Here is a 14,867-nt window from a genome sequence, read left to right as displayed (position 1 = left end):
CCCCCGACCTACATCCTGGCCTGGAATGCCCTCCCTCCGCACATCTGCCGAACTAGCTCTCTTCCTCCTTTCAAAGCCCTACTGAGAGCTCACCTCCTCCAAGAGGCCTTCCCAGACTGAGCCCCCTTTTTCGTCTCCTCCCCCTTCCGCCCCCGCCCTACCTCCTTCCCCTCCCCACAGCACCTGTATATATGTTTGCACAGATTACTCTTATTTATTTTACTTGTACATATTTACTATTCTATTTATTTTGTTCATGATGAGCATTTAGCTTTGTTCTGACAACTTGACACCTGTCCACATGTTTTGTTTTGTTGTCTGTCTCCCCCTTCTAGACTGTGAGCCCATGGCTGTGTAGGGACCATCTCTATATGTTGCCAATTTGTACTTCCCAAGCACTTAATGCAGTGCTCTGCACACAGTAAGCACTCAATAAATATGATTGAATGAATGAACTAGGTTACCTGCATCTGGAAGCCATTTAAAACAGCTTGGCTAAAACAAGCAAATCCCCTCTTGGGGTCACAGCTGGAGAGTTTCCAGTACTCTACCAGTCTCGGCTATGGGAGGGAAAGTCAAGCAGAGGCCTAACCACTCCATTCCTAGCTTGGCCAGTGGCTAGCGAGTGGAAGGCAATTGCTACAAATCAAAACTCACCGTGCTGGGCAGCAGCAGCATGAGAGAGAGTTGAGGTCAGAGACTCAGGTTTACTGGCAGAGAAGGTGGCAATGGTAAACAGGGAAGCAGTGTGGCTCAGTGGAAAGAGCACGGGCTTGGGAGTTCAAATGGGTTCAAATCCCGGCTCCACCAATTGTCAGCTGTGTGACTTTGGGTGAGTCACTTAACTTCTCTGTGCCTCAGTTACCTCATCTGTAAAATGGGGATGAAGACTGTGAGCCCTGCTTGGGACAATCTGATCACTTTGTATCCTCCCCAGCACTCAGAACAGTGCTTTGCACACAGTAAGCACTTAAATACCATCATTATTATTCTTATTATTATTATTAAACCACTTTCATATTTTTACCAAGAAAACTCTATGGATCCACTACCTGAAAGATTGCAGATGGAGGTGGGGTGTTCTGGGAGAGAAGTGTCCATGGCATCGCTATGGATCGAACACAACTCGGCAGCATAAGACAAAAGCAAGCAAAAATAAAGGTATTTCAAAATTAGCTGTTGAAATTCATGCCTCTAAACCCCACCAAAATACCATGTGGTGTAACTACATACAGATATGAGCATCAAGCATACTGAAGTCACATCTATATCATCCAACTGAGAATTGAAAGGAACAAAAATGAGCCCCCAGGGAGGGAGTCACCTCTGGAAACTTGTCAAGATTCAGTGCCCTGAAAATGTGAAGAGAAGATCTGACATGAAGCTAAGACGAACGCAGACGCATCACAAGCAATCCACCTTGGCACTGAACTGAGCTCCCACAGTCTTAGAGGTGGCAGCCTGACACTCCAGAGGAAAAGATGGCTTATTCCTGATCAGGTGTGTGCATTTGCAAACTTTGATCAGATCGGATCACCATCTGTGCCTCCAAGCAGGGGGCTTGGCCAAGTGTTTTGATCTCATGCTAAATTGAATTCTCCCTGGATGTTAGTTTTCTTTAGCACTGATAAAATTTATTTTTCCATAAATCTGTGCAATATTTGATGATTTCTGAGAGCTTAACTTTTTTATGGTATTTGTTAAGCATTTACTATGTGCTGGGCACTGTACTAAGTGCTGGGGTGGATACAAGCAAATTGAGTTTGACGCAGTCCCTATCCCACGTGGAGCTTATAGTCTCAATCCCCATTTTACAGATGAGGTAACTGAAGCACAGAGATGTGAAGTGACTTGCCCAAGGTCACATAACAGACAAGTGGCAGTCACAGTAAATCATAGTGGCATGTAGCAGTCATAGTATTTACTGAGTGCCCAATACTAAGAATTTTGGAGGATCGGAACAGAGAATTGACCACATTACCACCCACAAATAATAATGATTAATAATTATGGTTTTTGTTAAGTGCTTACTACTTGCCAGACACTGTACTAAGCATTGGAGTGGGTACAAGCAAATCGGATTGGACACAGTCCCTGTCCCACATGAGGCTTACAGTCTTAATCCCCATTTTACAGATGAGATAACTGAGGCCCAGAGAAGTGAAGTGACTTGCCCAAGGACATACAGTAGACAAGTGGTGGAACTAGGATTAGAACCCATGACCTTCTGATTCCCAGGCCCATGCTGTATCCACTACGCTAAAGTTCACACTGTAGTGCCAGAGCCAGACAGAAAAGTATTTGCAGTTTAAGTAATCAAAGTGAAGAAGGTAAGAGATGGCTTGTGCATTTATACAATTTAGAGTACTGCACATTAATTGGAGGGGAGGAGGGGAGATTAGGAGGGCTTTAGATCTGGGGAGCATTGTGGTATGTCAGGAGGGAGGGAGTTCCTGGCCTGAGGATCAACATGGGAGAGCCGGGATGGAGATAGGAGAATCAAGAGTAATTTAGAGTTAAAAGGTTTGTTTGAGAGAAGCAGAGACAGTGACCTGAGAGTAGTGGGTAAAGTGAGATGATGGGTCAAAGGGGAAATTTGGTGGATAGCCAAGTGTGGGAGGTTTTTGCTTGATGTGAAGGGACACAAAGTAGGATTCAAAGAGTGTATAAATAATAATTTGTAATAAAATTTCTAAATTGTTTAATATGTGCCAAGCACTGTGATAAGCACTGGGGTAGATATAAGATAATCAGGTTAGACACAGTCCCTGTCTCACATGGAGCTCACAGCCTTAATCCCCATTTTATAGATGAGGTAACTAAGGCACAGAAAAGTTAAGTGACTTGCCCAAGGTCACGCAGCAGACAAGTGGTGGAGCTGGGATTAGAACCCAGTTCCTTTTGCCTCCGGGGCCCATGCACGATCCACTAGGCCATGTTGCTCCACTACTGAACACCCATTTTACAGATGATGAACCTGAAGCACAGAGAAATTAAGTAACTTGCACAAGGTCACAAAACCCAAGTTCTCTGGCTCCCAGGCCTATGCTCTTTCCACCAACAGAAATATGTTCCAAGTGATGCTCCAAAGAGATTTTTCATCTAACAGTTTGCAGTACAGATCAGAAAGGGAAGAGGCTGGAGTAAGATTAATGAAAAGACTGAAGTTACTGTAACTAGAGCTTGGACCAGACTGGTGACTGCTTGGGTGGAGAAGAATATTTGGAAAATATTATGGAGGAAGAAGCAGCAGGACTTTGCAAAAGATGTAATGAGGAGTTCAGGTTATCACTCAGGATGTGTGAATCTGAGATGGGAAGAATGATGGTGTTATCGACAGGGATGCAAAAATTAGGAGATGTGTTTAAAGGGTGAAGAAGGGAATTTGTTGTCAATCAAGCAATCAATCATATTCACTGAGCACTTACTCTGTGCAGCCATTCAGTCAGTCAATCATATTTATTGAGTGCTTACTGTATGCAGAGCACTGTACTAAGGTCTTGGGAGAGTACAGCATAACAATACACAGATACAGTCCCTGCCCACAGCGAGCTTACAGTCTAGAGGAGAAGACAAACATTAATGTAAATAAATAAATTACAGATATGCACATAAGTGTCGTGGGGTTGGGGGGAGGATGAATAAAGGGAGCAAGTCACAGCAGCACAGAAGGGAGTGGGAGAAGAGGAAACGAGGGCTTAGTCAGAGAAGGCCTCTTGGAGGAGATGTGCCTTTAATAAGGCTTTGAAGTGGGAAACAGTAATTGTCTGCCTATGTACTATGTACTGTAGTACTACTATATTACATGCTTGGTAGGGTACAATAAAGCAGACAGGGTAGACACACTCCCTGCATACTACAGTTTAGAGGGGAAGACAGACATTAATATAAATAAGCAATTTGTGAATATGTACATAAGTGCTTTAGGGCTGAGGGTGGGGTGAATACCAAATGTCCAGAGGGTACTGACCCAACTGCGTAGATGAGGTGAAGGGAGAGGGATTCAGGGGATAAAGGGCTTATTCAGGGAAAGCCTCTTGGAGAAGATGTCAACTTAATAATGCTCTGAAGGTGGGGAGAGTGGTGGTCTGGCATATATGGACAGGGAAGGAATTCCAGGCTAGGGGGATGACTTGGGAAAGGGGTCAGTGACCAGATAGATGAGATCGGGGCACAGTGAGTAAGCTGGCCCTAGAGGAGCGAAGAGTACGGGCTGGGCTGGAGTAGGAGATTGGTGAGGTAAGGTAGGAGGGGGCGAGCTGACTGAGGTAACCAGTTTCTGGTTGATGCAGAGGAGGATGGGCAACCACTGGAGGTTCCGCTTCCATCGATAATGTTTATGGGCCTCTTTAAAAGAAGCCCCGAAGATTCCATAATGTAGTGGCTAGAGCACAGGCCTGGGAGTCAGAAAGTCATGGGTTCTAATCTCGGCTCCGCCACTCGTCCGCTATGTGACCTTGGGTAAGTCACTTCTCTGGGCCTCAGTCACCTCATCTGTAAAATGGTGAACCCCATGTAGGACATGGATGGAGTCCAACCTGATTAGCTTGTATCTATCCCAGAGCTTCATGATTGATGTAGTGGCTATAGCACAGGCCTGGGAGTCAGAAAGTCATGGGTTCTAATTTCGGCTCCACCACTCGTCCGCTATGTGACCTTGGGCAAGTCACTTCTCTGGGCCTCAGTTACCTCATCTGTAAAATGGTGAACCCCATGTAGGACATGGATGGAGTCCAACCTGATTAGCTTGTATCTATCCCAGAGCTTCATGATTGATGTAGTGGCTATAGCACAGGCCTGGGAGTCAGAAAGTCATGGGTTCTAATTTCGGCTCCGCCACTCGTCCGCTATGTGACCTTGGGCAAGTCACTTCTCTGGGCCTCAGTTACCTCATCTGTCAAATGGTGAACCCCATGTAGGACATGGATGGAGTCCAACCTGATTAGCTTGTATCTATCCCAGAGCTTCACGATTGATTGATTGATTGATTCATGCAGTGCCTGGCACATAGTAAACACATACAAAGACCATCATTGTTATTATCATTATTACAGTTAGCATTCCCAGAGTGAATCAGTACATTAAGAGGTCGGAAGTAATGCATTTTACTGGTTACAGGGACGTGCCTCTGCTTTGTAATCGCTGCCTTCCCTCTGTCAGACGATAATCTCCGTCTAGTCTTTGCTTCTTATCTCCACTGTCCTTTCTGGCCCACAGTCTATTATCCTACCGGCTGAACTCCAAACCCTTATGGCTGAAGATAATCTCCTTCCAGCTGCTGCTATTTTTACATCGTCTCCCCATCCTACCACTTCAGCTCGGTGTACTTACCTCCCGAACCCCAACTCCCCAAACCAATTGCCCCTAACAGTTTTGTTTCAGACAAAATAAGTGTGAGGGGCCAGCAGAGCATAAAGAGATGTCTTTGAGGCTAGGGGATATGTGCAGCTGCATGTTAGATAAGACAAAAGATAGGTCTTTTATCTAAGTTTAGTGTTCACATTTTATGATATGTCCTATGATATTCTCTATGTTGCTGGTGATAATGGTGGTGAACATAAGGAGTGTGTGAGACTGGCAATGGGTTGGCAAGGTTGAAAAAGCTCCAAAATGAGGCAGAATATGAGGTAGGATGTGCCTACCCAGAGGCCCATACAAATTTCAGAAATGAATAAAGGACATGGTACTTTCCACAGGAACCAGATCCTTCCTAAGGAAACAGTTAAATGAAACTGATCTGTGTGGTTTTTTTAATTGTATTTGTTAAGTGCTTCCTATGTGCCTGGCACCTTACTAAGCACTGAGATAGCTACAAGCTTATCAGGTTGGATTCAGTTCTCCATCTCCCACATGGGGATCACAGTATTAATCCCCATTTTACAGATGAGGACACTGAGGCTCAGAGAAGTTGAGTGACTTGTACAAGGTCACACAGCAGACAAGTGGCAGAGTCAGGATTAGAACCCAGGTCCTTCTGCCTTCCAGGCCCATGCTTTATCCACTAGGCCAAGCTCCTTCTGTCTGACTTGTTTGGAGTGGTGGAGGGACTTTTCCAACCCCAACTGTTAATTAGAACCCAATTAAGACAAAACAGCCTCTCTGCCTGGACTTACACCCTGTATTTGGGATTAGTAAAACAGCTGTTGACTCTAAATGGACATTATATAATAATGAGAATTCCACACCCTTTCCTGCACCAATTCAATGTGTCCCATAAATTCCTGCTCTGGCTCTTCACAGGTGAAGTGTAGGATAAAAGAGAATAACCATCTTCAAGACTATATAGTGAACTGTTTGGGCAGGAACAAATATGTTCACTAATGTCCTGTCTCATTATATGTGATGTAGGCAAGTTTAATGAGCTGTAAAGTATATTTCGGACCAGGTCATTCAGAACTGGGAATCTTTGGTTTTGTGTAGGCGTGGTCTTAGTTAACTTTATTGCCACATTACGTGGTTTGTATTTTATAAAATATGCATCTAACCCTGTTTGTGCACCTGTTAAGTAAAACAATGAAGCCTTGTAGAAGTTAGAATTTAGCCAATGACCCAATTCTCATCTCCTCTGCATAGCTTTTGCTCCTGAAAGCAGTGATTGATTTCAAAGGGAGCGTTGCCCATAGAGGAGATCTTCAGCAGTGTGAAGGGAATGAGAATTAGGCACAACTAATGCAAATAGTAGATATCCTTCGATTTCCCTGGTGGTCATATATTATGCTTACAAAAATTTCTGAGGAAGCATATAGCATTAAACATTTTGGTTTTATGATAGAATACTTCAAGGGGATGCTTCACCTGCAGGGGACTAATTTTGTGTATTTCTCATCCCAAATTGCCTGCAAAATCCAGTTACGCAGTGTATGAGTCCATGCGGAAGCAGAAAGAAAAAAAAATACCACAGCAGAAATGCGACTACTTCCCTTCGCAAAGCAGCCAGAGGGAGAAGCTGACAAGAACAAAAATAATCATCACTGCTATTGTCCCAGTTAATTTGGCCCTTACATTCCTACAACTGAAAATATATTTTCCACCTGCTTGTAAGGAAATACCGAACACCACGGAGAGCATAACAAGTAATTCTGCATTCAGCTTTTGAAAAATAAATCTGATTTTTCATTGTTTGTTATTCAGGACTAATTGAGAAAATGAAAAGGCTATCATAGTAAACCTTAATATTATTCAGTAATATGGCAGAGGGGATAAAGCCATTAAGAAAGTATATAATTGGAATAAAAAACAAAATAGTTCCCATATGTCTGTTTTCTTGATTATTACATATAGCCCTGTAGGCTAACCCTAATCAAAGCATGGCATTCTTGTGAACATTTGAATGTGTTAATGGCTTCTTGAAATGACTTTCCCATCAATATCAATTCCTGTCAAGTTTTATCTGTCTTGGGACTATTGAGGTTCAGCTTCTGGAAGAAAACTCTGTATATGAATTTAAGAAACCAGTTATTTATTAGATATTTAAGCAATGGTTCAGCTTTGGTTTGTTTTTCTGGAATTTTGTAGACTAGAGGATCCCTTTCACCCAGCTCCCAAGACTGTACTATCAATAGGACAGCTGCTGTCTTAGCAACTAAAACCCTTCCTGAGATGAGGAAGCTTCACAGAGAAAAGGAATGTAGAAGAGATTATGAAAGGAGTAAGTGACTTTTTAAAAATGGTATTTATCAAGTTCTTATTATGTGTCAAGCACTATTCTAAGTGGCTGGATAGATAAAAGTTAATCAGGTTGGACACAGTCCCTGTCCCACAGAGGGCTCACAGTTTGAATTGGAGGGAGGAGGATTTAATCCCTATTTTCCTGGTGAGGTATCTGAGGCCCAGAGAAGTTAGCTGACTAGCCCATGGTCACACCACAGACAAGTGGCAGAGCCAGGGTTAGAACCGAAGTCCTCTGACACCCAGGCCCATGCTCTTTCTTTGAGGCCATGAGGTTTCCCTCAGACGCTATTACAGTGTAAATTTGTCATGGCCAGGGAACAAGCCTTGGGCTCCTGTTATACGTTCCTCAAGCCTCTAGTATAGTGCCTCGAGTTCAGTAGCAGAGTGAAGCAGCATTGCCTAGTGGAAAAAGCATGGGCCTAGGAGTCAGAGGGTCTGCATTCTAATCCTGGCTTCATCTGCTGTGTGACCTTGGGTAAGTCACTTTACTTCTCTGTGCCTCAGTTCCTTTCTGTAAAATAGGAATTCAGTGCCTGTGCTCCCGTCTACTTTGAATGTGAGCCCCATGTGGGACCTGATTATCTTGATGATGATAGTGTGAGGGGCCAGCAGAGCATAAAGAGATGTCTTTGAGGCTAGAGGATATGTGCAGCTGCATGTTAGATAGGACAAAAGATAGGTCTTTTATCTAAGTTTAGTGTTCTTCACATTTTATGATATGTCCTATGATATTCTCTATATTGCTGGTGATAATGGTGGTGAACATGAGGAGCGTGTGAGACTGGCAATGCACTTACAGCATGGCTCAGTGGAAAGAGCCCAGGCTTGGGAGTCAGAGGTCATGGGTTCAAATCCAGGCTCCGCCGTTTGTCAGCTGTGTGACTTTGGGCAAGTTACTTAACTTCTCTGTGCCTCAGTTGCTTCATCTGTAAAATGGGGATGAAGACTGTGAGCCCCACGTGGGACAACCTGATCATCTTGTATCCTCCTCAACATAGTAAGCACTTAACAAATGCCATTATTATTATTCAAGCTTTGTTCTGTTAGGGTAGATACAAGATAATCAGGCTGGGCAGAGCCCCTATTCCACATGCGCCCACAGTCTTAATCCCCATTTTACAGATGAGGTAACTGAGGTAGAGAGAATGTAAGTGACTTGCCCAAGGTCACACAGCAGAACTGGAATTAGAACCCAGGTCCTTATGACTCCCAGGTCCATGATTTGTCTACTAGGCCACAATCTTGTACCTACCATAGTACTTAGCGTGATCCTACACAAATAATAAGCACTTAGATACAATTATCATTATCATTATTTTAATTACTCAAAAATAGCAATACTACTACTTCCACCACCAACTTTAGAGGTCACAAACCTTATACACAGTGAAAACAAGAGGTGGCCTATTGAAGAGGTGGCCTATTGAAAACAACTTCTCCACTTTCCCTAAGACCAAAATAAGATTTTGACAGTTCCTGAAATATTTTTTTTATTTTTATTTTTTAATGACATTTGTTAAGCACTTACTCTGTTCCAGGCACTATACTAAGCACCGGGGTAGCCTGTACCTAGTCCCTGTCCTACATGGCTCTCACAGATTCAATTGTCATTTACAGATGAGGGAACCAAGGCTCAGAGAAGTTAAGTGACTTGCCCAAGGTCTCATAGCAGACAAGTGGCCAAGCTGGGATTAGTTATTTTACTTCTCTTGCTCTCTGCCTATCCTTTCATGTTTTGAAAATGCTTTCCCTAGAGAAAGGCTTGTATTTTATGGATATAGCTCTGGAAACAAACAGAATCCCTGGATCTGAAATAGAATGCAATGGCTGGGAGGCCTACCTACTGTAATGGAAACTTTCTACAATCACACTCCATGTCGGAACAAGTTTCTGTCCATCCAGTCTCCCATAAAAATGGTAGGTGGAGAATGTTTCATTTCTCTACAGGGACAACATCGTGCAGTGAATATATCTTAAAAAAACCTCATTGATGAGGTTTTAGGGGCCTTTTGGATAGAGCTGGGAGTCAGAAGGCCTGTGTTCAAATCCTGGCTCCGCCACTTGACTGCTTTTGTTTTGTTGTCTGTCACCCCCTTCTAGACTGTGAGTCCATTGTTGGATATGCTGCTGACTTGTACTTAGCAAGTGCTTAGTACGGTGCTCTACACACAGTAAGCGCTCAATAAATATGATTGAATGAATGAATCTTGGACAAGTCACTTCACTTCTCTGTGCCTCAGTTACCTCACTGTAAACTGGGGATTAAGACTCTGAGCTCCATGTGGGACAAGGAATGTGTACAACCTGATTTGCTTATACCACCACCAACAGTGCCTGTCACAGTAAGCACTTAAATACCAAAATTATCATTATTATTGTTTTACCAAATTGGCATAAGGGCATGAGAAATAAGTTAGTTTGGGGGGATTAGTCAAACAAATGAATCTTCTGAAGTGGAAATATAGGGAAACAAGGAATTCAATTCCTAATTTTCAGTCCTATCCCCTCTTAGATTGAAATTAGCCCATAGGACTCCTGCATGGCTTACTGGAAATAGCACGGGCTTGGGAGTCAGAGGTCAAGGGTTCAAATCCCAACTCCACCACTTATCAGCTATATGACTTTGGGCAAGTCACTTAGCTTCTCTGTGCCTCAGTCATCTCATCTGTAAAATAGAGATTAAGACTGTGAGCCCCACATAGGACAACCTGATAACCTTATATCTGTCCCAGTGCTTAGAACAGTGCTTGGCACATAAGTGCTTAAATACGATAATCATTATTCCTTCTGTGATGCAACATTAAACCAGGTTTGAGTCACAAGGCAGTCTTGTTTTGCCCAAACAATCCTGTCACTTAGAGATCTGTTCCCAAAAAAATGTTTGTTCAAAATGGGTCCCCTTTTAGGCTGGACTTCTCTTTACTTCTACAGGATTTGGAACTATGTCATTAAGAATTTGAGACTTGCCCTAAGCACTCACTCACTCTCTATTCTGAGTGGTTCTCTATTTCTCTATTCTCTCACCTGCTATTTCATTCTCTTTCTCCCCCTCTGTATATCTCCTTCTCTTACTACCACTAAATGTCATGGAGAGCAAATAATCAGGAGCTGGAAGTGAGAGAAGAGGAAAGAGGAGATGGCAATGTTGCCTGAGGGCAGAAATATAAAAGATTTTACTGATGAACTTCCAGCAACATTTTCCCCTCCCCAGACATTCCACATTTCCAGAAGAAAATCTGGTCACCCTAAGCTGATTCTCGTGTTTATTATTACTATTACATCTTTTTAAGTGCTTATTATGTGTCAAGCACTATTCTAAGTCCTGGAAAATACAAGATAATTAGGTTAGACACAGTTCCTGTCCAACACAGGGCTCACAATCTAAGTAGGAGGCAAAACAGGTACTGAATCCCCATTTTACAGATGAGGAAACTGAGGCACAGAGAAGTTAAGAGACTTGCGCAAAATCATACGGCAGACATTTGGAAGAGCCAAATTTAGGATACAGGTTCTCTGACTCCAAACCCCATGCACTTTGCAGAGGGGTGTCTCAACAACCATTCTGTCCCTGATTCAGCCCTCCTACAATGAACTCCCCTAGCTATCTTTAATGAGCACCTTAATAAGATCACTTGAATCCCTTATTCACTTCCTTTTTCCCATAATCCCATGAGAATCCACAGTACCAATCCCATGATTGACCAAACTTTGCATAAACAAATGGGGGTGGGGGGTAAGTAAACAATTGCATAACTTGAAATGTGAGATATTAACTCCAATCTTCTTTTCTCAATAGTTACATCCCTTTGTCCACCATTTATAAACGAGTCAACCTTTAAATGAGTTTTACATAAAACACTAAGTATTAGTGACCACATAGATATTTTGCTTTTACTTGTGAGCATTTTGATATTAGTATGCATCTTATGCTCAGGTGAATAATGAAGTCACTATTTCTGTCTGTTGGTTTTTTCTTGGTCACTAAAGAGAACATTCTTTGAAGTTATCTTTTTTAATGGAAAAAGTTCTGGAAGTTAGGGTGACTAAATATGTCTATCTTCATAAGAACTTTCCAAGCTCTCTATATCTTCCCTCCTAGTTCTGTTGGCCTAAGAGTGGCAGATTTGGACATAAAGATCAAGATAAATTGGGTTTTTGGGGGGTTTTTTGGTGGGGGAAATCCAATAAAAAAATGAATGGTTGACCTACATCTGAATTAATTTGCATTAATAAGATTAGATCATTGTAAACCAAAGGCTCTCCATCGCCTCACCCCCTTCTACCTCACCTCCCTCCTCTTCTTCTCCAGCCCAGCCCGCATCCTCCACTCCTCTGCTGCTAACCTCCTCACTGAGCCTCGTTCTTGCCTGTCCCACTGTCAACCCCTGGCCCACGTCCTTCCCCTGGCCTGGAATGCCCTCCCTCCACACATCTGCCAAACTAGCTCTCTTCCTCTCTTCAAAGCTCTGAGAACTCACCTCCTCCAGGAGGCCTTCCCAGACTGAGCCCCCTTTTTCCTTTCCTCCTCCTCATCGCTCCCCCCCACCTCCTTCCCTTCCCCACAGTACTTGTATATATATTTGCACAGATTTATTACTCGATTTATTTTACTTGTACATATTTACCATTCTATTTTTTTGTTAATGATGTGCATATAGCTATAATTCTATTTATTCTGATGGTTTTGACAGCTGTCTACATGTCCTCTTTTATTGTCTGTCTCCCCTTTCTAGACTGTGAGCCCGTTGTTGGGTAGGGACCGTCTCTATATGTTGCTGACTTGTATTTCCCAAGCGCTTAGTACAGTGCTCTGCACACAGTAAGCCCTCAATAAATATGACAATGAATGAATGTTTCTCTGAGGAAGGATATTTGGCAGGAAAGATGTATATGGAGGCCCCATTAAAGTCAGTCTTCCTTTTCTCCCTGAATGGAGCAGCGTGGCTTAGTGGGAAGAGTCCAGGCTTGGGAGCCAGAGGTCATGGGTTCTAAACCCTGCTCCTCCACTTGTCTTCTCTGTAACCTTGGGCAAGTCACTTCACTTTTCTGTGCCTCAGTTCCCTCATCCGTAAAATGGGGATTAAGACTGTGAGCCCCATTTGGGACAACCTGATTACCTTATATCTACCTCAGTACTTAGAACAGTGCTTGGCACATAGTAAGCATTTAACAAATACCATCATTATTATTATTATTCAAAATTCTCTGTTGACCAGCTATTTATGTAATGCATACAGCCAGCTCATTCTGAGCTGATGAACATGACACATATTCCCCCTGTCAGAAGGCCAAACCACTTCTGAGAGAACAGATGGATGCATATAAATTCAGGAGTGAGGAAAAGTGACAGACTTGGAAATGTTTAGGCTCTGACCAGCACCTCAAGGGGAATGAAAAAAAACTTTGAAAATTGTTTGGATATTGGAATAGCTTTTTTAAAAAAATCATCCAGAAAAGGGAGGCTTTAGACATTCACAAAGTATTTGGGAAATGAAACAGTGTATTCAGAGAAAGCCAAAGAGCTTTTATTAGGAACCTGGAATATTCAAGAAGTATTATGATGATGACAGTATTTGTTAAGCACTTACTATGTGCCACGTACTGTTCCAAGTACTGGGGTAGATACAAGATAATCAGGTTGTCCCACGTGGGGCTCACAGTCTTAATCCCCATTTTACAGATGAGGTGACTGAGGCACAGAGACATTAAGTGACTTGTCCAAAGTCATGCAGCTCATAAGTGGTGGAGCCAGGATTAGAACCCAGGACCTCTGACTCCCAAGTGTGTGCTCAATTAACTCTGCTTCGTGAAAGACCGTGACTGTATCTCTGAACACCAAATGCATTGGTTTTCCTACTCGAGGAAGTGACAAAATTGACCAACTTCTCACTTGCAATTTTAATAGAGAGATATCAAAGTTAATAAATCAGTGTGACTATATTTGGATATAATTTGATTCACTGCTAAGGAATCAAGCCTGCCAGGGGAAAAGGAGAAATATAACAAAAAATCTGTGGTGAATAGATCTTTAATGAAAATTTCTCAGATCTCTGAAAAAAACTTTTTAAAAGGACATACATATCATAGAATACTTTTGAACTCTAATAAAGGCTAAAATAAACAAACGATATTCTGGGTATATTATACTTATATATGTGTAAAGCATTTACTTCCAGAAAAACTTGAAAATCATAAGAAATTGAATTCAAAACTGCTGTGCTAGTTCAAGCATTTATCTTCATCATTAGTGGTACTCATTGAATAATTCCTGTATGCAGAACACTGTACTAAGCACTTGGGAGAGTACAGTACAATAATAATAATAATAATAATAATGAGAGCATTTATTAAGTGCTTACTATGTGAAAAGCACTGTTCTAAGCACTGGGGAGGTTACAAGGTGATCAGGTTGTCCCATGGGGGGGCTCACAGTCTTAATCCCCATTTTACAGATGAGGTAACTGAGGCCCAGAGAAGTGAAGTGACTTGCCCAAAGTCACACAGCTAGCAATTGGCAGAGTTGGGATTTGAACCCATGACCTCTGACTCCAAAGTCTGTACTCTTTCCACTGAGCCATGCTGCTTCTCAACAGAGTCAACAGACCCATTCCCTGCCCACAACAATCTTACAGTCTAGAGGACTGCCTTCTGGACAACTGCATCAGCCTCCTTGCTGAACTCCCTGCCTCCTGTCTCTACCCACTCCAGTCCTTATTTCACTCTGCTGCCAGGGAATTTTTCCAAAAAAATCTGTTCATGTTTCTTCACTCCCAATAACCTCCAACTTTGCCCATCCATCTCTGCATGGAACAGAAACCCCTTAGCCCTCCTCTCTATCCTCACTCACCTCTCACTACAACATAACCCACACACCTGACTCCTTCTTATTGTGTCTCAATCACCCCTCTTTTGACTTCCACTCTTTGTTCACACCGTTCCTACAGCCTGGAACTCCCTCCCCTTTACATCTCTCATCCTATCCCGACTGGATTACTGCATCAGCCTCCCCTCTGATCTCCCATCCTCCTGTGTCTCCCCACTTCAATCTATACTTCACACTGCTGCCCGGATCATCTTTGTGCAGAAACTCTCTGGGCATGTTACTCCCCTCTTCAAAAATCTCCAGTGGCTACCAATCAACCTATGCATCAGGCAAAAACTCTTCACTCTCGGCTTCAAGGCTGTCCATCACCTCT

At 42.7% G+C, this 14,867-nt stretch overlaps 1 non-coding gene across 1 annotated transcript; it reads left to right on the top strand.

Moving 5' to 3' along the window:
• Nucleotides 1-510: 510 nt before the first annotated feature.
• LOC119923454 lies at nucleotides 511-647 on the top strand. The gene has a single exon (XR_005448865.1). It is a non-coding gene; the product is annotated as a small nucleolar RNA SNORA7 (small nucleolar RNA).
• Nucleotides 648-14,867: the final 14,220 nt, after the last annotated feature.

Source organism: Tachyglossus aculeatus, chromosome 2 (genome assembly GCF_015852505.1).
Source record: "Tachyglossus aculeatus isolate mTacAcu1 chromosome 2, mTacAcu1.pri, whole genome shotgun sequence".
Classification (NCBI taxonomy): domain Eukaryota; kingdom Metazoa; phylum Chordata; class Mammalia; order Monotremata; family Tachyglossidae; genus Tachyglossus; species Tachyglossus aculeatus.
Note: the sequence above shows the minus strand (reverse complement) of the source record. Positions and strands in the feature narration are given on the sequence as shown.